Source organism: Schistocerca nitens, chromosome 5 (genome assembly GCF_023898315.1).
Source record: "Schistocerca nitens isolate TAMUIC-IGC-003100 chromosome 5, iqSchNite1.1, whole genome shotgun sequence".
NCBI classification, from domain to species: Eukaryota; Metazoa; Arthropoda; class Insecta; order Orthoptera; family Acrididae; genus Schistocerca; species Schistocerca nitens.
This window is the reverse complement of record NC_064618.1, coordinates 253006673-253030794: the sequence shown is the minus strand read 5'-3', so window position 1 is coordinate 253030794 and position 24122 is coordinate 253006673.

Sequence of the window (24122 nt, the reverse complement as noted above, 5' to 3'; positions counted from 1 at the left end):
CACGCAGCTCAGAAATGTAAGAGTACTAGCCCGTTCGATACTCAGAGAATTTCTTCCGTCGGTCATGATAAAATTCACTGTGCTAAAAGTTCTTTCACATTCAGAAGCTGAAATGGGTATAGTCTTAACAGCTTGTAGAAAAGAAGTCAACTCTCCACGCACTTTGTCAATACCAACGTACTCTTCAAAGGCATTTATGTAACTTCTTTATTCTGGAAAGTGAAACCACTAACTCAGGGTTATGAAGTGTTCTTCATCATACCCACAGTGTACATCTGTTAACCAATTATTTTTAAATAACGTTTTAACATACTGCATGCGATCACTTTTTGTCGTGTTTGATATCTTTGTTGTTTCATGCCGGTCGGGGTGGCCGAGCGGTTCTAGGCGCTACAGCCTGGAACCGCGCGACCGCCATGGTCGCAGGTTCGAATCCTGCCTGGGGCATGGATATGTGTGATGTCCTTAGGTTAGTTAGGTTTAAGTAGTTCTAAGTTCTAGGTGACTGATGACCTCAGAAGTTAAGTCCCACAGTGCTCAGAGCCATTTGTTGTTTCATAAGATAATTTGCTCATGTTTTGAATAAACCTATTGTTCAGACTTTTTGAAAGATTTCTGAAGAACTGTGGTCGGTTGCAATAAAATTTATATAGACGCAGTTTGGGATAAATATTTCTGGGAACGCCTTACCCACCCGTTCAAACCAACTAAAACACTGCTTATAAATAGATTTCCTGGTGGCATAGAGCACAATACTATATCTTACACGGACATGGTTGATGCGCCTTTCTGTACGTGAATGAAATCGATATAAGACTGCAGGAAACTTGTATATGAAGCTTTGCACACTTACACTGATAGAAAAAAACCGCAAAACCAGGAAGAAGTGGTGCGAATTCAGGAAAGATAGTAGGCGTGCTTCTACATCTGAGATGATGTCTATTCAAGTTTCGCGAAAGTGGCTTAAGAGTGGCGCTAGTAGCGCCACTGTGAGGATGCAAATCAGGTTTACTTTAAATACACTCTGTAACGGTCGTCAGCGCTAGATTTGACGTGGTGAGTTAATGTTAGTAAGGAATGCCCTGAGGGGGACAAAGACGCAATTACCAACATCCCACTTCTAACAATACCACCACTGGCAAAGTAGGTTAGAAATCAGATTAATAATGTTGCTCACGCAGCAAATGTTCACTTTCTCGGGCAACAACAAATTTATTGACTGTGGATGGTATCGTCAGAATGGAAATGATGAAGTGACTGTAAAAAGGTCATTAATTTTGGCACTTATCTTGAATGGATTCCCACGTAAATTTCGTCGAAGTTGTTATAGCTCATCTTCTTGATTCTAGGGTGATACCACTTTGACTGCTAGAAGGTCCAGATCTGTATTTTAGCGATATTTGAAGACCTAACAAATGCGTTTTTCGGGAAATTCTTAATGATCAAACAATCCCAGATCAGAACAGTGGTATGGTAGAAATAATTTTTGACTTGGTGTTCACGATCCACATTTTTATTTAACTTCTTGTAAATTCACATATACTTCTTCTTAATTGTAACATCATGAAGAAAACAGTTTTGTATCAATCTTCATATATTTAATTTACACTTTAACCAAAAACAAGACTTAAGTGTTCTTTTACAAAGCGAAATAACAACTTAACTTCTGCAAAGTGAAACAAAGATTGCTCTGTGCGCATTCGCGCCAAAACGGTTACAACTAAGTTAAAGATTATGACAATCTCACAGAAATGAATACACACAAGAAGCATATCACCGTAATATATCGATAAATCGGAATACCTATACATTAATAAAACCAAATGTGAATATTGTCACAAATATATGTCTGTTACTTCGCAGAAAAGTAGTACGATATTACTGGTACCGAGAACTGGGGTTGGAGTGCCGTAATGGTCACGTAAATAAAGAACCATTACACACTGATGGCTCAAATGGGTCTGAGCACTATGGGACTCAACTTCTCAGGTCATTAGTCCCCTAGAACTTAGAACTATTTAAACCTAACTAACCTAAGGACATCACACACATCCATGCCCGAGGCAGGATTCGAACCTGCGACCGTAGCAGTCTCACGGTTCCGGACTGCGTGCCTAGAACCGCGAGACCACCGCGGCCGGCTCATTACACACTGAGTTTGAACGAAGTCGTGTAATAGGGCTACGAGAAGCCTCATGTTCCATCTGCCATATTGCATAAAGACTTGGCAGGAATATAGCCCTGCACATGATGGCTGTCAGCGGCTGTCACGAGAATGTACGGTCACAAGAAGACTGGACTCTGGATGGCCACGTGGCACTACCGAGAGAGAAGACTATCGTGCTCGGTGTATGGGTCTAGCGCAAGCGTATTGAAACTGCAGCAGCAATCTGAGCAATAGTTGACACCGCAGTGACACAGCGAACTGTTACGAATCGATTACTTCAAGGACAGCTCCGAGCCAGACGCCGTGTAGTCTCGAAACACCGCCATTTGCGACTTAAGTGGTACAAGCAAGAGCTCATTGGAGGGCAGGATGGAGATCTGTTGCGTTGTCTGACGAAAGCTGGTTCTGCCTGGGTGCCAGTGATGGTCATGTGTTGATTAGAAGGAGACTAGTTGAGCGCTTGGAACTAGACTGTCAGCGTGCTAGACACTCTGGACCTACATCTAGAGTTAAGACCTGGGGTGCGATTTCATATGACAGCAGGAGCAATTTCGTGGTTATCCCACGCACCCTGACTGCAAATTTGCCGGCCGGCGTGGCTGTGCAGTTCTAGGCGCTTCAGTCTGGAACCGCGTGACCGCTACGGTCGCAGGTTCGAATCCTGCCTGGAGCATGGATGTGTGTGATGTCCTTAGGTTAGTTAGGTTTAAGTAGTTCTATGTTCCAGGGGACTGATGACCTCAGATGTTAAGTCCCATGGTGCTCAGAGCCATTGATTGCAAATTTTTACGTCAGTCTGGTGACTGGATCTGTTGTGCTGCCAATATGGAGCAGCATTCCAGGGGGTATTTTCGAGCAGGATAACGCTCGCCCACATACCGCTGCTATTACCCAACTTGCTCTACAGAGTGTCCACATGTTCCCTTGGCATGCTCGATCACCTGACCTGTCTCCAGCCGAGCACATATGAGACATCATCGGACGACAGCCAGCATTAACTGTCCCTGTATTGACCAACCAAGTGCAACAGGCATGGAACTCCGTCCTACAAACTGACATTTGGCCGCTGTACAACACAATACACGTGCGTTTGCGTACTTGCATTCATCATTGCGTTGCTTACACCGGTTATTAATGCACCAGCATTTCACATTTTCAGTGCTTATCTGGCACGTACATTAACCTGTGATCTTGCAATATTTATAACTTAAATATGTTACTTAGACAAATTTATTACATAAATTCAATTACTCTACATTAATTATTTTTTGCTTCGCGATTATTTTCCGTCATTGTATATCTTCAGTGAAAGTAACTAAACAGAACTCACAGAAACAAACGAGTGCGACACATTTAACAACAGAATGACCTAATATAAGAGTCAGTAATCAGGCATTATGATACCTTCCTTTCAGTTGCAGTGGAAAGTCGCTAAGGAAAACTGCTCTGTACCAACCTAAACTACATAAGCAGGTGGAACTGGCTACTAACGCCACTTCTCGGCTGCAGTTTGCATTCGGCGAAACGCAGTTGACAGCGCTGTGCAAGTGCGCACGTCCCGTTTGCTCGTCGTTAGTGGAACACCCAGATGCCCGCAGGGAGAGAAAGCCGAGCTGCTGCTTGCGCTTTTACCAGCCGTACGAACCAGGCGAAGGAAAGCCTACGTTTCTGCTCCTCAGGCACTACGTACTGTATGTCTCTTGGCTCAGCGGCGGATGGAAGTTTTTTTTTTTGTTCCCTATACAACAGTGTAGATGAATTTTCGCCACACCTTACTTTAATAAGATGAAGTGTATACGGTCGTAGGTAGAATTAATTTTCTCACAGAAGCTGCTCGCATGCTAACGAATGATATTTTCCTGGTACAGAGTACATACAGCGCTTTTTCACAGTTTTCTTGGAAACAAAACATTGGTTCTTCGGTCCATCAAATTTCACACGTTATGAGAATATACAGAAATTCATCGAATACTTCACCGATGTTCTGCTGTTAAGAATTAATTCAAAAATATTCGTTATTGTGGCATTTCCGGAATTGCACCTGGAATATTATGCAAGTTGGTAACATTGTCACAGTGCCTGGGGTGATCTAAATGTCAATGCTTCGTAGCTGATCAAAACGTTTATTTTGTTCAATACCATGAAACTCTGAAGAATCACGTGTTTACTCTGATGTGAGTGTGACTGCATGGAGCTGTTTGATGAACGTTCATACCCTGTCCACGGACTATAGAAGTTGCTAAAGGAGCTGATCAGTGTGCAGCAGTAAACACAGTAAAACCAGCCGGCAGCGCATCGAGCACCATAACTTTGCTCCTGGCTCAGAGCGTCAGCTGGCGTTATGACGCATATGCCCCAGTCAGTGTCAGATCAGTCCGTTTGCTTGAAAGCAAAAAGCGAGAAGGGCGCGTTATTGTATCCGAAGTGAACTTTCAACGTGTAACTAGATTAATAGGTATGGTAAATAATACGGAAGCCCAAAATGACGTTAGGTCAGACCTTACTCCGAAATAGTTTCATCGTATGTCCCAGAAGACACTGAGCAAACGGCCGCACGACTCATGTGATGGAAAACAAACGTGAGGCATGGCCGTCAACCGCCACCTGCGGCGCGCCGATGACACAGTGCCACTGGCAGCGAACAATCACGATGCAGACGCTAATACAAGTGGTTTCGAAATCAAAACTGTCGCAGTAAAGGTAGTTACTGAAGTGCTTAAAGAACCTCCAACAGAATGTCCAGTAGCAGATGAATTCAAAGTAAAGAATTTGATCCCGGAAACTGACTGAAATCCTACATTAAAACCTATACCTGTACTGAAGACGGCAGAAGAAATACAAAAAAGGGTTCAAGAAAACTCTTATAGCATCCACGGAGACAGAGGACACAACACAGGACACAAAAGAAAGGCAGATACATTGGAATTTTAAAGTTTAAATTTGTGGTAAGTTCCTATGGGACCAAACTGCTGAGATCATCGGTTCCTAGACTTACACACTACTTAATCTAACTTAAACTAACTTACGCTAAGGACAACACACACACATGCCCAAGGGAAAAATCGAACCTCCGATTGGGAGAACCGCGTGGATACCACAAGGGGGTGCACTGGAGTATAAGACTGTGGAACAACCAGATGAAGATGTAACATATAACTCACTTCCTGGTGAAGAAGAGAAACCAGAAGCAGTGGTTGTGAGTGCCACAAAAATCTAGGGTCAAAAGACCCAACGGGCAGTATCAGTTCTAACACATTCTTTTCACCGGGTTCTAGCCAAAAATGTTCGCTTAACATACTCGCATATTACGAGTCTGTGTTAAGTTCAATGAAATACTTGGCTTGTGTACTTAGCTCATTGATTTGGACGATTTTTCTCCACCAATTCAGTTCTAATTGGGGTGCATAATATTAGTTGCTCCACTGCAGAAATAGCAGGAGTCAATGTCATAAGCTGAAGATATTAAATAATTTAAACCAACACATAGTTTTGTATTTTTTGTTAATGTTTATATTGATCGAGAAAATTCGTACAATGCACACCTCAAAGGGACTGACTTAACATATCATATACTCGAACTAACTGAAAACAATGTCCGCTCTACTGCCTCTCTACTGCCACTTAGGCTCGCTGTTTGTATAGTGCTTTAACAATACGAGTTCTTTGAAGTTGCTGTTCAAAAAAGTCACATTAATTGAGTTACAATTAAAATGGGTTGTTTCATAAGAAATTATAGTTACAGTCCTGTACATAATAAATGACTGATTATAAGAAATGTGATTTTTTAAATTGTTTTCCAAATTCAGTATCGAAATTCTGCTTCAGAAATGTGACTAACAATGCTTGATACAAAATAACTAATATCCCATTAATTATAAGTGGAATTTTGATGCTAGGATATTTTGGAAATAATGTGGAAATAGATTTTGAGGTTCAAATTTTAGGTAATAATCTGGTTTTGACCAAAAGCTCGAAATAATAGTTTGTTTATGACAGAAAGCTCTAGAACTCATAATTACTGAATTAATTACGATTAATCTGATTTTAGTTTTTATATAAACATAATCTCTTGAGACTGATCGTAACTTTCAGCACATCAGTTAGCCAGAAATCTACCCAAAACTTTAATTTTCCCGTTTTCTGAAATAATCGAATTTTGACAATTAATTTCCCATTTAGTAACCGTACTGAGTGTAACACTGACATTTCTTCATGATTATTGTCTGATAGTTACACAAATGAAATAATTAGTTTTTCTGTAATTTTTTTTAAATTGATGTTTACAGTAATATGCTTTTCCACTAATCAAAGATTCCTGCTGACTGTATTTAAATGAGCTGTAGTTGACTAAATGAGTGTGTTATATTTTATATATCTCGTCTTCAGTGCTACCTGATGCAATACGGAGCAGAAAAAATTATATTTTAACATTTCATCATCATCATCAGTTTTCTGCTATATTAGCAGGTCCTCTTTGCCTCTTCATTTTCTGTGATCCATTGCTTCCTTCTTAAGGCTGATGTATGTTGTACCGTCGATCACGTCATCCAGTATCTGAAATCTCTTCCTTCCTCGCTTCATTTTCCCGTACCTCTTCATTTTTTACTCTGTCTATCCAAATTATTCTTTCCATCCTCCGCCATGTCCACCTCTCAAAAGCCTCCAGCCTTTCTCTGTCTTTCTTCCTCAAAGTCCATGTTTCAAAATTTACTATATTGTTAAATGAGTATCGTGTAATAAGGGAAAGCATGGTACTGAATACTTCATACAAGGGCCCCGATAGTATGTCCTATAACTTAGTGATGGCGATAAACAGTAATACTTCTCCTATTGGAAAGTTGTAGTTTCTTGTAAAATACATACAATAAGGAATGAAGCGCGATCAAGGAGGTGGACATAAAGTGTAGAATTCATACTCAAGTATACGCTACTGTTACTGTCAATATTAATAAGATTAAGACTGAATCCAAATTTACGTCTCTAAAGGAATTCTAAGAAAAAGGAAAAATATAAAACTATGGCTCAGGAGGTGACTTTCTTCAGACAAAACCCGAAATGTAACACAATAATAAACGTATTGACCCAGGGAAGTGCTGATTTGGCAATTTAAGCGAGGGAAGGTATACCGGTATGCGAGACAGGACAACGAGAATATGGTAGAGGCACATGTTGCAAGGCAAAGAACTTCACAGTCCTCAGTGTATGAGTATGCCTCGTCAGGAACTGATAACAGAGCTCAAACACCTTTTTCTTTCAAATATGGCTTAATATCGCAACTGAGGAATATCTCTGAATAGCTGTTATTAGCGGACATTTCAAATGTGCCCTCAACGAAAAAGGTCAAATACCGATTTTCAGCTACTGAAAATATTGCATGATATGACAGAATAATTAAAACTGAAAAATGTATTTGCGATACGTTGCCTCGCTTTATCAACGCTTACGTACAATCAATTCCAAAAGGAAGTGTACGCCGCTATATATATGAAATAAAACACACTGTTATATGTTTACATGAAAATACAAGTTATTACTAATTGCACAATTATCTATTAGTTATCCCAGTAGCTGCCATTATCGATTATAACTTGACACCTTGGCCCTCTCTCCGGTAAATAATTCACGTTTCCTATCTCTAAATATGTTTCAGCCACTTCCCAACGAATGTCTTTGACTTTCTAAGAATTTTAGCAGCATCTCCATATGAAAGCTTTGGTCCCTTTGTATGATTTACAGAGAACACTGCCTCGTGAAGCTTCACATATTTTGCGTTCATTTTAAACCGCAACCGACTAAACAAGGGAAGAAGAGAGTGACCGTACAATATGCAAATGACGTGGCGATTGTAGTAAGAAGTGAAATGGGTATGAAACTTTTATAAAATGAAAGAAAAACAAAAATTTGCTGCAGGGGCAAAGATAAATATGCACAAAAGAGTCAGTTTGATCTTAGAGCACTGAAAGGGACGGACATAGCTTTGGGAACTCCGAGAATCGACACACAACACTGCGAGCTACCTGTAATGTCTGCCCGCTAATATCTGTAGCAGTGAATCGGAGGAATTCCGCAACAGCAATTAAAGGATCTTTAATAGACAGTAAGTTGAGAAATATTGATATAATCCAGAGAGCTAGGTTAATAAATACATTAATACTGGCCAAGGTATAGGCCTAATACGTTCCAGAAATGTTGCCTTCGCTCAAAATAGCAGCGAAAAATTTTATGTCTGTAATCAGGAAATACGTATGGCAACGTGAAATGTTTAGACGTAAGCAGAAACAATAGGAAAAGGACATAAAAATGCGGTATTGGGTTTAGTCAGCGTCAGACTGGAAACGACAGCTGTGTGCATATTACAAGGGTACTTAAAATACAATGTGTGCATACAGTCCCCAACCACTTAAAAAAATCGTAGTTTGGAAACTGTTGGAGATAGAGAATCGTCGTTTGTCGTAAAAAGTTTAGCATTTCTCCATTTTTTCCTTTTTCTCCTACGTTGCTTCTTACTTGGAGCGCATCAAAATGGCGACAGACCAGGAGAAGGCACAATTTGACATCTGGTTATGGAAATCTTATCCTGTGATAACGGAACAGTGGAATTTTCTACGCCAGAGTGAGAAATATCGAGCACATGAAAACTTCAAGATACACCGCCACAGGGAAACCTATAGAATTATGTTACACAAGATATTTGCAAAAACAGGATTTGTTCAATAAGACGAGGTAAAGGCCTGGAGGCTTGAGAAATGGAACGAAACCCTGAAACAGAAAAATTCCCAAAAAAATCTAACCTACAGTTTTCAATGATAAGCCTAATAAGAGAATATTTCAGTTGCTTTCAATACAAAGCTTAAATATAAAGTATTAGTTTAATATTAAATTTTTATATATATCAAGAAAAAGAAAGAGTTTGATACAGGCTTAGGAGAAAAACATTAATTCAGTTATTTGTTTTATTTTTTGAATGATTTCCTGATGCCTTCATCTGCCATTCTCGTTATTTGATGTACAGCTGTAGAGTTTCGGCCTTAGACCATTTTTTAAGTGATTAAAACGGAAGCCTTTTACAATGGATGCGTTAGCATCACTTATGGGTTTAATATAGGAAGAAATCATATCCCAAGGTACGCTCGGAAGACTAGAAATTATTTTATGGATGGTTCTTCCACGGTGTATTACGCCATGTACAGTACGTCCTTGCTCCTATAACTGCACATAGTTGTCACAAAATAAATTAAAAATAGTTTTTCGCTGTTTTACGGGCACGTTACTTTTGTGCAATTGTTGCAAAGCTGTTAAGATCGATGTTTTTAGCGTACTTACACTAGGAAGATTAAATTATTTACAGATATTTGTTAATTAAGCTATATATGTCTTTGTTCCCAAATATATTTAACTATCGTTTATCATTTATGTAAATAAGACTGTATGTAATCTCTTTAAAATAACTTGTAAATATTTGTTTTGTTATTGTGGGAGCACGTCATTTTCGAATAATGCTACAAAGGTCACGTCCTTGAATGAAACAGTACTGAAAACAATGAGACTCGAGTAAAATCTTTCATGAGCTGCTTTATGGTTGCGTGATCTTTCGCCTTACAGTCATATTTATTAATGAGTATAGCGAAAATAATCCATTCTGTGGTTCCGCAATGCTTCGTCGTAGAAATGGTAGAAAGCTGCTTATGAATTTTCCATTTTGCAGGTCTTTTAGTTCACTTAAAACTCTGCTGATTGGTATTTTAGATGGATGAAAATTTTAATTTATTCCATCGCATCCATGATTTTACTTTTGTATAGCTTATGTAATATCTGTACTGATTCATCTATATTTGGTATTCTGTGGTTGGTGTCTTTTAAGTGTGCAGCAAATGTGAATGGGCTATTGTCGCTTATTGTCATGCGTTCTTTAAATTGTCTGTTAACTTTCCTTCGTGTTTGTCGATTATGAATGTAACCATACGGAACCATAGAATGTATAATTATCGCTATACTCATTAATGAATATGACTGTAATGCGAAAGACCACCCAACCATAAACAGGTCATGAAAGGATTTACTCCATTCTCCTGGTTTTCAGTACTGTTCACAATAGTACTGTGATCGACTTTAATATAAGATCTTTAAACCACCTTTCAAAGAGACGTGGTCCTAAAATAACAGAACAAATATTTACATGTCCTTTTTGGTCAATAGGAGTGTTCGGTACGAGTCGCCGGCTTAGGATAGTGACGTAATGTTAATGGCTGCTGTGTTGTTAGTTGGGAAACCAATGAATGTGAAGAAAAATCTGGTTGTGGTGAAATGCTGATCTGTAGCTGTAGGAATAGGTTAGGTTGGAAAGTCACAGTTTGGTTGTGAGCTGGGGTAGCCAACGAATGTAATACTAAAAAGCTTAGTTTTGGTGACAGACGGAACGGTAGCTTTGCCCAAGGTCTAGGTTAGTTTTGAAGGTGACAGTTTGATTGTGAGTTGACGAAGGCAATGCACCTGACTTTTTTTCTTGTTTATAACCCTGGTTGTGGTGACAGACTTTGCAATCGCCAAATTGTTTCCGGCTCTTCTCGCATGTTTCGTATGTCACTGGTCAAAGCCGACGACTCATATCGAACATTCCTCTATATCCGTTATGTTAAAGGGATTACATACACCAATGACGAACGATAGGTAAATGTAAATGATAACAAAGACTTACATAGCTCAATTCACAAATTTAGCGCCGGCCGAAGTGGCCGTGCGGTTAAAGGCGCTGCAGTCTGGAACCGCAAGACCGCTACGGTCGCAGGTTCGAATCCTGCCTCGGGCATGGATGTTTGTGATGTCCTTAGGTTAGTTAGGTTTAACTAGTTCTAAGTTCTAGGGGACTAATGACCTCAGCAGTTGAGTCCCATAGTGCTCAGAGCCATTTTTAAACCAATTCACAAATTTCTATTTATCGCTTGTGCCGTATCACACGGTTACGCAGGGTCGGCCATGGTTAACTGGACTTTGCATGTTAATTTTAAGGGGTAGCCAGATGCCCCTCCTGCCTCCGCCCCATACCCCCCAGGTCGGAACTGCAGACAGTACCCTAACTGTTTGCATCTAGTGTAATCCATAGAATAGAGCGAATGTGGTCAGATTACGAGCCGTGTAACTGAGGCGGAACGTGAGGACCAGCCCAGAATTCACCTAGCAGTATGTGGTAAACGGCCTAAAAACCACATACAGGCTGGCCGGCACATCGGCCCTCTTCTTTAATCCGCCGGGGGGATTCGATACGGGGCCGGCGCGACTACCTGAGTCCAGGAAGCAGCGCTTTAGCGCTCTCGGCTACCCTGGCAGGTAATTAACAAATATCTATAAATAATTATAATCTTCCTAGCGTAAATACGTTATAAACATCGAACTTATATACACTGTGTGATCAAAAGTATCCGGACACCTGGCTCAAAATAACTTACAAGTTCGTGGAGCCCTCCATCGGTAATGCTGGAATTCAGTATGGTGTTGGCCCATCCTTAGCCCTGATGACAGCTTCCACTCTTGCAGGCATACGTTCAGTCAGGTGCTGGTAGGTTTCTTGGGGAGTGGCAGCCCATTCTTCACAGAGTGCTCCATTGAGGAGAGGTATCGATGTCGATAGGTGAGGACTGGCACGAAGTCGGCGCTCCAAAACACCCCAAAGGTGTTCTACGAGGTGCATTCAAGTTCTAAGGCCTCCGATTTTTTTTCTAATTAACTACTCATCCGAAATCGATGAAACTGGCGTTACTTCTCGACGTAATCGCCCTGGAGACGTACACATTTTTCACAACGCTGACGCCATGATTCCCTGGCAGCGGCGAAGGCTTCTATAGGAGTCTGTTTTGACCACTGGAAAATCGCTGAGGCAATAGCAGCACGGCTGGTGAATGTGCGGCCATGGAGAGTGTCTTTCATTGCTGGAAAAAGCCAAAAGTCACTAGGAGCCAGGTCAGGTGAGTAGGGAGCATGAGGAATCACTTCAAAGTTGTTATCACGAAGAAACTGTTGAGTAACGTTAGCTCGATGTGCGGGTGCGTTGTCTTGGTGAAACAGCAGTGCAGGAAGGAATTTGTTCTTCAAAACATTTTCGTATGATGCACCTGTTACCGTAGTGCCCTTTGGAACGCAATGGGTAAGGATTATGCCCTCGCTGTCCCAGAACATGGACACCATCATTATTTCAGCACTGGCGGTTACCCGAAATTTTTTTGGTGGCAGTGAATCCGTGTGCTTCCATTGAGCTGACTGACGCTTTGTTTTTGGATTGAAAAATGGCATCCACGTCTCATCCATTGTCACAACCGACGAAAAGAAAGTCCCATTCATGCTGTCGTTGTGCGTCAACATTTCTTGGCAACATGCCACACGGGCAGCGATGTGGTCGTCCATCAGCATTTGTGGCACCCACTTGGATGACCCTTTTCGCATTTTCAGGTCGTCATGCAGGATTGTGTGCACAGAACCCACAGAAATGCCAACTCTGGAGGCGATCTGTTCAACAGTCATTCGGCAATCCCCCAAAACAATTCTCTCCACTTTCTCGATCATGTCGTCAGACCGGCTTGTGCGAGCCCGAGGTTGTTTTGGTTTGTTGTCACACGATGTTCTGCCCTCATTAAACTGTCGCACCCACGAACGCACTTTCGACACATCCATAACTCCATCACCACATGTCTCCTTCAACTGTCGATGAATTTCAATTGGTTTCACACCACGCAAATTCAGAAAACGAATGATTGCACGCTGTTCAAGTAAGGAAAACGTCGCCATTTTAAGTATTTAAAACAGTTCTCATTCTCGCCGCTGGCAGTAAAATTCCATCTGCCGTACGGTGCTGCCATCTCTGGGACGTATTGACAATGAACGCGGCCTCATTTTAAAACAATGCGCATGTTTCTATCTCTTTCCAGTCCGGAGAAAAAAATCGGTGGCCATAGAACTTGAATGCACCTCGTATAGGATTCTGATCAGGACTCTGTGCAGGGCAGTCCATTACTGTCGTGTAACCACTCCGCCACAGGCCGTGCATTATCAACAGGTGCTCGATCGTGTTGAAAAATGCAATCACCATCCCCGAATTGCTCTTCAAGTGAGAAGCGCGGAAGGTGCTTAAAACATCAATGTAAGCCTGTGCTGTGATAGTGCCACGCAAAACAAAATGAAAACCACGACCACACCATAATACCACCGCCTCCGAATTTTACTGTTGGCACTACACACGCTGGCAGATGACATTCACTGGGCGTTCGCCATACCCACACTCTGTCATCGGATAACCACATTGTGTACCGTGATTCGTCACTCCACACAACGTTTTTCCACTGTTCAATCGTCCAATGTTTACGCTCCTTACACCAAGCGAGACTTCGTTTGGCATTTACCGGCGTGATGTGTGACTTACGAGCAGCCAATCGACCATGAAATCCAAGTATTCTCACCTCCCGCCTAACTGATATAGTACTTGCAGTGGATCCTGACGCAGTTTGGAATTCCCTTGTGATGGTCTGGATAGATGTCTGCCTATTACACATTACGACCCTCTTCAACTGTCGGCGATCTCTGTCAGTCAACAGACGAGGTCGGCCTGTACGCCTTTGTGCTGCACGTGTCTCTTTACGTTTCCAATTCGCTATCACATCGACAACAATGGACCTAGGCATATTTAGGTGTTTGGAAATCTCGCGTACAGCCGTATGATACAAGTGGCACCCAATCACGTGACCATCTTCGAAATGCGTGAGTTCCACAGAGCTCCCCATTCTGCTCTCTGACGATGTCTAATGATTACTGAGGTCGCTGATATGGAGTACCTGGTAGTAGGTGGCAGTACAATGCACCTGATATGAAAAATGTGTGTTTTTGGGGGTGGCCGGATACCTTTGATCACATAGTGTGTAAGAGCTTTGCAACAACTGCTGAAAAGTAATGTGTTCGTAAAATAGCGAAAAACTGTTTGTAATTCATTTAGTGACAACTACATGCAGTCATAGGAGCAGGGATGTACATGACGTAATACACCATTAAAGAATCGTCCATAAACTTAGTTTTAATCCGGCTAGTATATCTTTGGATATGACTTGTTCCTATATTAAATCCACAGATGATACTAATTCATCCATTGTATGACGTTTCCGTTTAGATACTTGAAAATGATGTAAGGCCGAAATTTTACAATTGTACATAAAATAAAGAGAAGCTGAAGGCATCACGAAATCATTCAAAAAATTCCTCTCAGCTGCATACCCCGTTGCTATGAGCATTACAGAATCACTGCATCGCCATACAAAGGGTAAAGTACTACTGTATCAACGCATCAAAGTGTAGACACTGGACGCCGCGGAAGCCATCAAATTCAGTAAACGGCGTAATACGAAACAATATCACTCCGAAGTATGCTAGAATCAAAATAAAAAAAACAAAACTAGTGTGTCACGACGTATAAGAAGACACTATTGGGTGACCAATGATTTCGTGACAAATTTAAACGTAAAAATAGTTTCAATTCGTACTGCCAACGTTTGTCTGTCGGTGCTGTTGGAGTAGAATCACAGTAAATATAAATCATAGAAAGCAACGTTCAAAATTATTGCTGATTCACATTATGGACTTAGAGATTCCTTACGCGAAGTGTAGCAGTTTAGGTAGAGTGATTATGAAGCATTTATTTGTGTCCGGATATTAACTTTTTGCCCAATAAATAAGAGTAAGAGCGCCAAAGAGATTAGGTATCAATTCAGTACCGGAAAAATGCAGCAAGATGACAGAGAGGAAAGACACATGATCGAGAAGAACTAATGAAGCATCTCATGTAGCATCGTAAAGTCCGTTATTGCTGTCTCCCGTTCCTGATCAAAACCAGTACACATAAACCCTAAAATTGAAGGCTGGTTATATTACATGCAGAGCTGGGATCAGTTCTCTGTATCTTCAGGACATACATCAGTTGTTTCTGTGCTAAATTAGTAGTGCCTGTAATTCCAGAAATAATTATCTAAAGTATACGAAATGTATCGCCTTTTGTATCTGCTAAGAAATTTTTGTCTAATCACGTCGTGGACTAATACTAAGTAATTACAGTGTACATGTGCGTTTCTAAAATATTAAGTAACTCAACACCAAGCCAAAAAAAAAAAAAGAGACAACACTGTATCGCTGTGAGCTGCAACCTAGATCAACGACTTCGCTGAAGGATCTGTCTAGACATGTATCTGAAATGGTTTTGTTGTAAAAAACATTTACACATTGCGATACCACAATCTGGAACCGCATTCTGTTTTAAAATTATGCCTTGCTCATCATACGTTTAATACTGTGTAAACAAACGCTCGTTCAGTATGCTCAGCGACTGGTGTCGGGCGCACTGCAGTTGCTCCTGATGTGACGCCATTGAGAATAGGCCCAACTTGTATGTCTTTTACTTCGTTGTTATATCACTGGTTTTACGAATCACTGTGTCAAATGCTCAACTCGTGTAGTTCTTGTTCCGTATCTCACTGGGGAGTCGCGTTTTCAGTCCTTCCAGTCGTTTTCGTGCAGTCGGTCGTTCGTATACGATGTGAAAATATGTGAAGTTGCTTCGTGCTCTGTAGTGAAACAGGGGCACGGAAAACAAATAAAAGCGGCGAGAAACAGACTGTGCTTAATTACTTCGAGAAGTTTTTAGAAAAAAGCTATCGTTACCGATACCGTATATTTCAGGAATAAATCTGATTTTACAAGACTTCGTGTATCGAGTGTATTAAGTGCCCGGAAAGATAGCTGAACATAGATAAATGACCACTCTCGGCAAGACGAAAATCGACCATCATACGTCTTAGGAAAACATCAGAGTTTTGCGAAAATTAGTGTGCGGTCGGAGGTACAAGCGTCGAATTACCTCGTTTCATGGATGTTGTTCTCAATCGGTTGCTCACCAGCGTATCATGTGATAACTCCAGCTCTGAATTGGAATCCTTAAATTTTGGTATGGACGTAGTTCAAAGATTACCAGCGACTGACGTCTTTCGTGCGTTCAGTATTTGGTTATACTGTGAAATGTCGACAGTACATTTTTACATACATCACGATGATAAAATATCCTACGTTTTGTAACGGATTTTCAGTTTATCGTTCTCTCTCGTAAGTCTCACTTTCTGCATATTCGGTTTTGAATTCCGTTACTGAGTTTTACCGTAAATTGTTTCATTGTTCTGCAAATGGTGTTAAATCGAACTGAAGTTACACTGTTTGTCTGCTTTTCATCGTTTTTAAAAATCACATACAAAGAGAATTTGACTTTTATTTCGTCAGCTGTTACGATACGTTTGTCTTATAGCTGTAATCTAACCATCACGCGGCACTAATCCCAGCGGCGTGTAGGCAGCGAGGTTGCAGGTTGAATGTGGCAGATGGACACTGCGCGAGCTACGAGGCTGCAGCACATGAGTAGCGGAAGGTTGCGGTCACACTGGTATCGATACCTGTTGATTCCGACGACGACCGACATCGGCCGAAGACGGCCGATCTTTCCAAATCTGTACGTCAGTATGTGTGCGATCGCCATGGAGCCGATGTCATCGCCCGAGCGTACAGACTTCGGGCGGCAAACGGTGGAATTCTATCAGTTTGTTTTCTTCGGTCGATTAGGCCGACTTTCTCACATACGAAATGCGAACTGCTAGAAAATCCAAGAAAGGAATTTTTGGGATCCTAAGGACGGGAAATATCACAATATACAGGGTGATTCAAAAAGAATACCACAACTTTAGGAATTTAAAACACTGCAACGACAAAAGGCAGAGCTAAGCACTATCTGTCGGCGAATTAAGGGAGCTATAAAGTTTCATTTAGTTGTACATTTGTTCGCTTGAGGCGCTGTTGACTAGGCGTCAGCGTCAGTTGATGCTAAGATGGCGACTGCTCAACAGAAAGCTTTTTGTGTTATTGAGTACGGCAGAAGTGAATCGACGACAGTTGTTCAGCGTGCATTTCGAACGAAGTATGGTGTTAAACCTCCTGATAGGTGGTGTATTAAACGTTGGTATAAACAGTTTACAGAGAATGGGTGTTTGTGCAAAGGGAAAAGTTCTGGACGGCCGAGAACGAGTGATGAAAATGTAGCACGCATCCAGCAAGCATTTGTTCGCAGCCCAGGAAAATCGACTCACAGAGCTAGCAGACAGCTGCAAATTCCACAATCAACTGTATGGAGAGTCCTACGAAAAAGGTTAGTTATGAAACCTTATCGTCTGAAATTGGTTCAAGACAGAGCACTTCATCACTGGCCTCCAAGAAGCCCTGATCTTACCCCCTGCGATTTTTTCTTATGGGGGTATGTTAAGGATATGGTGTTTCGGCCACCTCTCCCAGCCACCATTGATGATTTGAAACGAGAAATAACAGCAGCTATCCAAACTGTTACGCCTGATATGCTACAGAGAGTGTGGAACGAGTTGGAGTATCGGGTTGATATTGCTCGTGTGTCTGGAGGGGGCCATATTGAACATCTCTGAACTTGTTTTGAGTGAAAAAAAACCTTTTTAAATACTCTTTGTAATGATGTATAACAGAAGGTTATATTATGTTTCTTTCATTAAATACACATTTTTAAAGTTGTGGTATTCTTTTTGAATCACCCTGTATCATAATCGGGATATAGCTCGATATCTACGGACTGCTGTATTGGAAAATACAGGTAGACGAAATATTTACTGTAAGTTTTATACGTAAATTAAAATTTCAAAAAATAATTGCTTCAGGTGTCCGCCTGCTTAGCTGGATGGTAACGCGCTTGCATCCCGTGCAGTGGGTCCAGGTTCGATTCCAGGACGGGTTGGAGATTTTCTCTCCTCGCGGACTGGGTGTTGTGTTGTCCTCATAGTCATTTCATCCTCTTCACCGGTGAGCAAGTCGCCCAGTGTGGCTTCCACTGAAATAAGAGTTGCACTTGGCTGCTGGTCTCCCCCGGATGGGGCCTCGCGGCCGACGATGCCACACGCTCCTTTCCATTTTTTATTACTTCAGGTGAGAAAGGTAGCGTATCTTATGCTTATGGTTACTGAGAGGGATCTTTTTGCATTGTGCTTACTTGCGTTTTTGCGCCAGTAGCGTGGTGGTTCTACGAGCTGGTTTGTTATGTGTGGTGTATCTGTTTCCACTTTTCAGGTGTTCAGAGTCACTTGTTGTAGAATTTTATGTTTGTCCTTGAAACATATGCCGAATGACAATCATTGAAAATTAATTGACGTATGTATGTTTCGCTGAATCTGAGGCTGTGCAGAGTGTTTGTAATCTTGCTATTCATGTCATAACAAATCATCTCAAGTGTGTAATACAACTTCCTCTCTATGTTTTCATAGCCTAAAACTGTTTCTTCCCATAACTGAAGAAAAAGTGTACAGTACTCGCCACGTTCTTTTCAAGACAAGTACAGCTCACTCAAATGGTTCAAATGGCTCTGAGCACTATGGGACTTAATATCTGAGGTCACCAGTCCCCTAGAACTTAGAACTACTTAAACCTAACTAACCTAAGGACATCACACACATCCATGCCCAAGGCAGGATTCGAACCAGCGACCGTAGCGGTCGCGCGGTTCAGACTGAAGCTCCTAGAACCGCTCGGCCACAACGGCCGGCCACAGCTCATTCACATGGATTCTGTATCACTTTAATACTAAAAGCCGAAATGCAGCACTCATCTCAAAGAACATCATGATATCCATCCCGCCCTAGAAGGCTAAAAACTAACCTCCTTCATACATAGATCCTAACCTAACATAACCTGCTTGATCTCGCCAAAAACTGATGGAAATCGGAGGCACTGTGACGAAACTGTCGGCCGATATTATTAGGCGACCTCTGGCGATCGTTGTCGGTGCCCCTGTGAAAGAAGCCTAATAATCGTAAGAATGCGACTGTACTCGACAGGCGTTATTTACGTTCCGCGAGAAGAAAGCTCTAACATGACAACAACGAATGCGACTGTTCAGGATGGTCCATTGATCGTGACCGGGCTAAATATCTCAAGAAACAAGCGTCAAGCGAAAAAACTACAAAGCACGAAACTTGTCTAGCTCGAAGGGGAAACCAGATGGCGCTATGGTTGGCCCGCTAGATGGCGCTGCCATAGGCCAAACGGATATCAGCTACGTTTTTTAAAATAGGAACCCCCATTTTTTTTATTACATATTCGTGTAGTACGTAAAGAAATATGAATGTATTAGTTGGACCACCACTTTCTTCGCTTTTTGATAGATGGCGCTGTAATAGTCACAAACGTACAAGTACGTGGTATCACGTAACATTCCACCAGTGCGGACGGTATTTACTTCGTGATACATTTCCCGTGTTAAAAATGGACCGTTTACCAATTGTGGAAAAGGTCGATATCGTGTTGATGTATGGCTATTGTGATCAATATGCCGAACAAGCGTGTGCTATGGATGCTGCTCGGTATCCTGGACGACATCATCCAAGTGCCCGGACCGTTCGCCGGGTAGTTACGTTATTTAAGGAAACAGGAAGTGTTCAGCCCCATGTGAAACGTCAACCACGACCTGCCACAAATTATGATGCCCAAGTAGGTGTTTTAGCTGCTGTCGCGGCTAATCCACTCATCAGTAGCAGACAAACTGCGTGAGAATCGGGAATCTCAAAAAAGTCGGTGTTGAGAATGCTACATCAACATCGATTGCACCCGTACCATATTTCAATGCACCAGGAATTGCATGGTGACGACTTTGAACGTCGTGTACAGTTCTGCCACTGGGCATAAGAGAAATTACGGGACGATGATGTATTTTCTGCACGCGTTCTATTTAGCGACGAAGCGTCATTCATCAACAGCGGTAACTTATCGGCTTAATATGCACTATTGGGCAACGGAAAATCCACGATGGCTGTGACAAGTGAAACATCAGCGTCCGTGGCGGGTTAATGTATGGTGCGGCATTATGGGAGGAAGGATAATTGGCTCCCATTTTATCGGTGGCAATCTAAATGGTGCAATATATGGTGATTTCCTACGTAATGTTCTGCCGATGCTACTACAAGATATTTCACTGAATGACAGGATGGCGATGTACTTCCAACATGATGGATGTCCGGCACATAGCTCGCGTGCGGTCGAAGCGGTATCGAATAGCATATTTCATGACAGGTGGATCGGTCGTCGAAGCAGCATACCATGGTCCGCACGTTCACTGGATCTGACGTTCCCGGATTTCTTTATGTGGGGAAAGTTGAAGGATATTTGCTATCGTGATCCACCGACAACGCCTGACAACATGCGTCAGCGCATTGTCAATGCATGTGCGAACATTACGGAAGGCGAACTACTCGCTGTTGAGAGGAATGTCGTTACACGTATTGCCAAAGGCATTGAGGTTGACGGACATCATTTTGAGAATTTATTACATTAATGTGGTATGTACAGGTAATCACACTGTAACAGCATGCATTCTTAGAGAATGTTAAGTTCACAAAGTTACGTGTATCACTTTGGAACAACCGAAATAAAATGTTCAAACGTACCAACGTGCTGTATTTTACTTTAAAAAACCTAGCTGTTACCAACTGTTCGTCTAAAATTGTGAGCCATATGTTTGTCACTATTACAGCGCTATCTATCACAAAGCGAAAAAAGTGGTCCAACTAAAACATTTATATTTCTTTAAGTGCTACACGAGTATGTAATAAAAATGTGGGTTCCCATTTAAAAAAACGCATTTGATATCCGTTTGACCTATGGCAGCGTCATCTAGCGTGCCGACCATAGCGCCATCTGGTTTCCCCTTCAAGCTAGTCAAGCTTCGTTCTTTGTAGTTTTTTTCGTTTGACGCTTATTTCGTGAGATATTTGGCCCGGTCACGATCAATGGACCTCTCTGTATAGCGCAGTGTTAACTCGGATGGACGGAGTGTAGTTCAGTGTGTTGGCACCCGTATTCCCTCAGTCGCTTCCGCGTATTGACTCTGTAGTGAGCGACGACCGTGGCGTCTGCACGCGGCTGTCATACTTTTTGCAGACTGACCTGTCACAGAGCGAGCGCACATAGAGCTGTCGTCTGCAGAAGAGCAGGTGTGCCACCAGTGTGGGGCCTTATATAGCACGGTGCCGCCTCCCCTTGACCTTTACGAGTTCTGCACGCCGTTGCCAAGCGAGTCTTCCGAGAATTCCCGGTGTCGCGCCGCGCCGCGCTGCGCCATCTGCGGATCCTCTTTGCTGTCGGCCAACCGCCTTCAGCCGACACGCATCGCCAGTCGCGGCCAGTACGTGACTCCTCCCTGCTGGCCTTGATCTTCAAAACCAGCTTACGAGTTTGTTGCACAGGGTACGTTCCGCTCTGCAGGCAGGCGGTGAGTCACTGCTGTGCAGCTAAAAAGCTAAATATCCGCAACGAATTCTATCCACATCCAAACTCCGCGGATCACTATGAAGTTCATGGTAGCAATCATATTTTTTTACCTTATTTCTATTGGTTTTCTTCTATGAGCTCACTGGAGTTCTGGACTGATATAGTAAATCTCGATCACGTTTGCTAGAGTCTGCCGGCCGGAGTGGCCGTGCGGTTCTAGGCGCTACAGCCTGGAGCCGAGCAACCGCTACGGTCGCAGATTCGAATCCTGCCTCTGGCATGGATGTGTGTGATGTCCTTAGGTTAGTTAGGTTTAAGTAGTTCTAAGTTCTAGGGGACTGATGACCTCAGATGTTAAGTCCCATAGTGCTCAGAGCCATTTGAACCATTTTTTGCTAGAGTCTGCAGAGGTCTTCCTTTTCTTTTTAGCAATATTAATATGCCGAAAGGAAGCACAGAGTTGTTCGACAGATTCTTTGAATTTAATCGTCAAGGAGAATCTTTTTCTTTCAGATTTACCCCAATTTCCAATTGACAGGGTGTATTTGTGTGTTTCCTGCTACGTATCCGAAGTTTTGGTAGGTACTTCATTTTTTAACATTAAAAAATTATGAATCTAGACTCAATTCTGTTTGATCATTTTATCATTTTAATCGAATACTCTGGCTTGTAAAAGTATTGTTTCGTTTTACTAACTTTTTCGATTATATCGAAGTCAGCGTTGTTAGGTTCAAATGGTTCTAAGCACTATGCGACTTAACATCAGCCCTAGACTTAGAACTACTTAAACCTAACTAACTTAAGGACAGCACACACATCTATGCCCGAGGCAGTATTCGAACCTGCGACCGTATCAGCAGCGCGGTTCCAGACTGAAGAGCCTAGAACCGCTCGGCCACAACGGCCGGCCGTTTTAGGTGAGAGTAAATTCCCAGAACCCAGGAATTTTAAAACTGTAGTTTGATCCGAAACAATCTTAAAAGCTTGCACGGGTGTTGCGTGGTAGGTTGTGCTGTGGAATAATTGTTAAGAAAAGAATTCGATACTTTGCGCCATTTTCGGGGTAATAGAATTGACGTTGACTAGTCAGACAGTTACACGAACAAACTTAAACACCCCGCTGGATACAATTAGCGTCGATTGGTGTCTCAGCGTAGACGATGGCACAGAGAGTGGTCAGCATCTGGCTCGAGTTCGATTCTTACTACCGCCCCATGTTCTCTTTTTGTGTAGCTCTCTTCTTAGGTTTTAGGTAACCAAACGAAGAACACGTTTGGCGACACCATCTGTGGCGGGTCTCTTGAGTTTGCGCATGCAACGGCCTGACTGTCTGACTTCAACGCTAATTAACTCGAAAATGGAGCAAAATACCGAATTTTTTTCTTGACAATTATTTCTCAGCACAACCTACCCTACAACATATTTACAAGCTTTTCAGAGTGCTTCTGACCACACTCTCGTCTATATTTTATATTTTCAGCTCAGGAGCTAGAGGTGGTTTTACAAGAGTTTAGAGATATTTAGATCTTTATAGTTTGCCATCGAACTAGTCTGAAAACGGAACTATGTGCTTGAAGTTTAGTTCATTGTCTATTAAATGCTTGCCGATATAAGATGATATAAGCATTTTGTTTGTCTTGTTCTGCTATATAAATTTATTAAAATTCAACTTCAAGTTGTTGCTGTGTTTTAGAAAACATTTAAATCAAAACATATGTCACGATCTGCAAGTATCATAAAACAAGACTGCTGTGGGCATGTTTCACCATAACTCTCGAAAATAATTGACTGCACTTTTATGGTGAGGAAGACTAATGCCATCTGGCGGATGAACATTTGACTTAACCACAGACTTGATGACTATTACTCTGAAAGGGAGTATGTTTTGCAGTACAGTGGTTTGATTTATTACGAAAAAGGAAACAACGAAAACGAATCGATTTGCAACGCTTCAGCTCTGAACCCTCCAATTAGTATTCATCCTGGTTACGGCAGTTTGTCTTAAAACATTTACAGAAACAAAAAAGTTTGATGGAAATATAAAAACTATCTCTCACTCCAGAAAACTAATTTAGTAACATCGTGGGTATTCCGACGAGATCTGGAAATGATGCTGAGCGAAAGTGCGTCACTACTGGCAAACAAATCTTCACAGCAAACATCAGCGCGCTCTAGTGTTACCTGATACTCCGTTACTCCGTCACATGACACTCCCAACTTTCGGATTACATCGATGGATTACACAACTCAGCCTGAAACCGAGTTGCATAAAGCGCTCGCTCTTGCTGGAGAGTTTTCAACACACACAGACGTTTCCTTTGTGCGAAAAATGTTTGACGTGTAGTTCGTACTGAGTTGGGTGATGAGGAAGTATATTATTCGTAATGCTTGAAACAACTATGTTTTCATTTTACTGGTTAGTGTGTGGTGCAGCATGGAACCTACAGAATTAATGAGTATATAATGGTTTTACACTACTGGCCAATAACATTGCTACACCAAGAAGAAATGCAGATGATAAACAGGCATTCATTGGACAAATATATTATACTGGATTTGACATGTGATTACATTTTCACGCAATTTGGGTGCATAGATCCTGAGAAATCAGTAC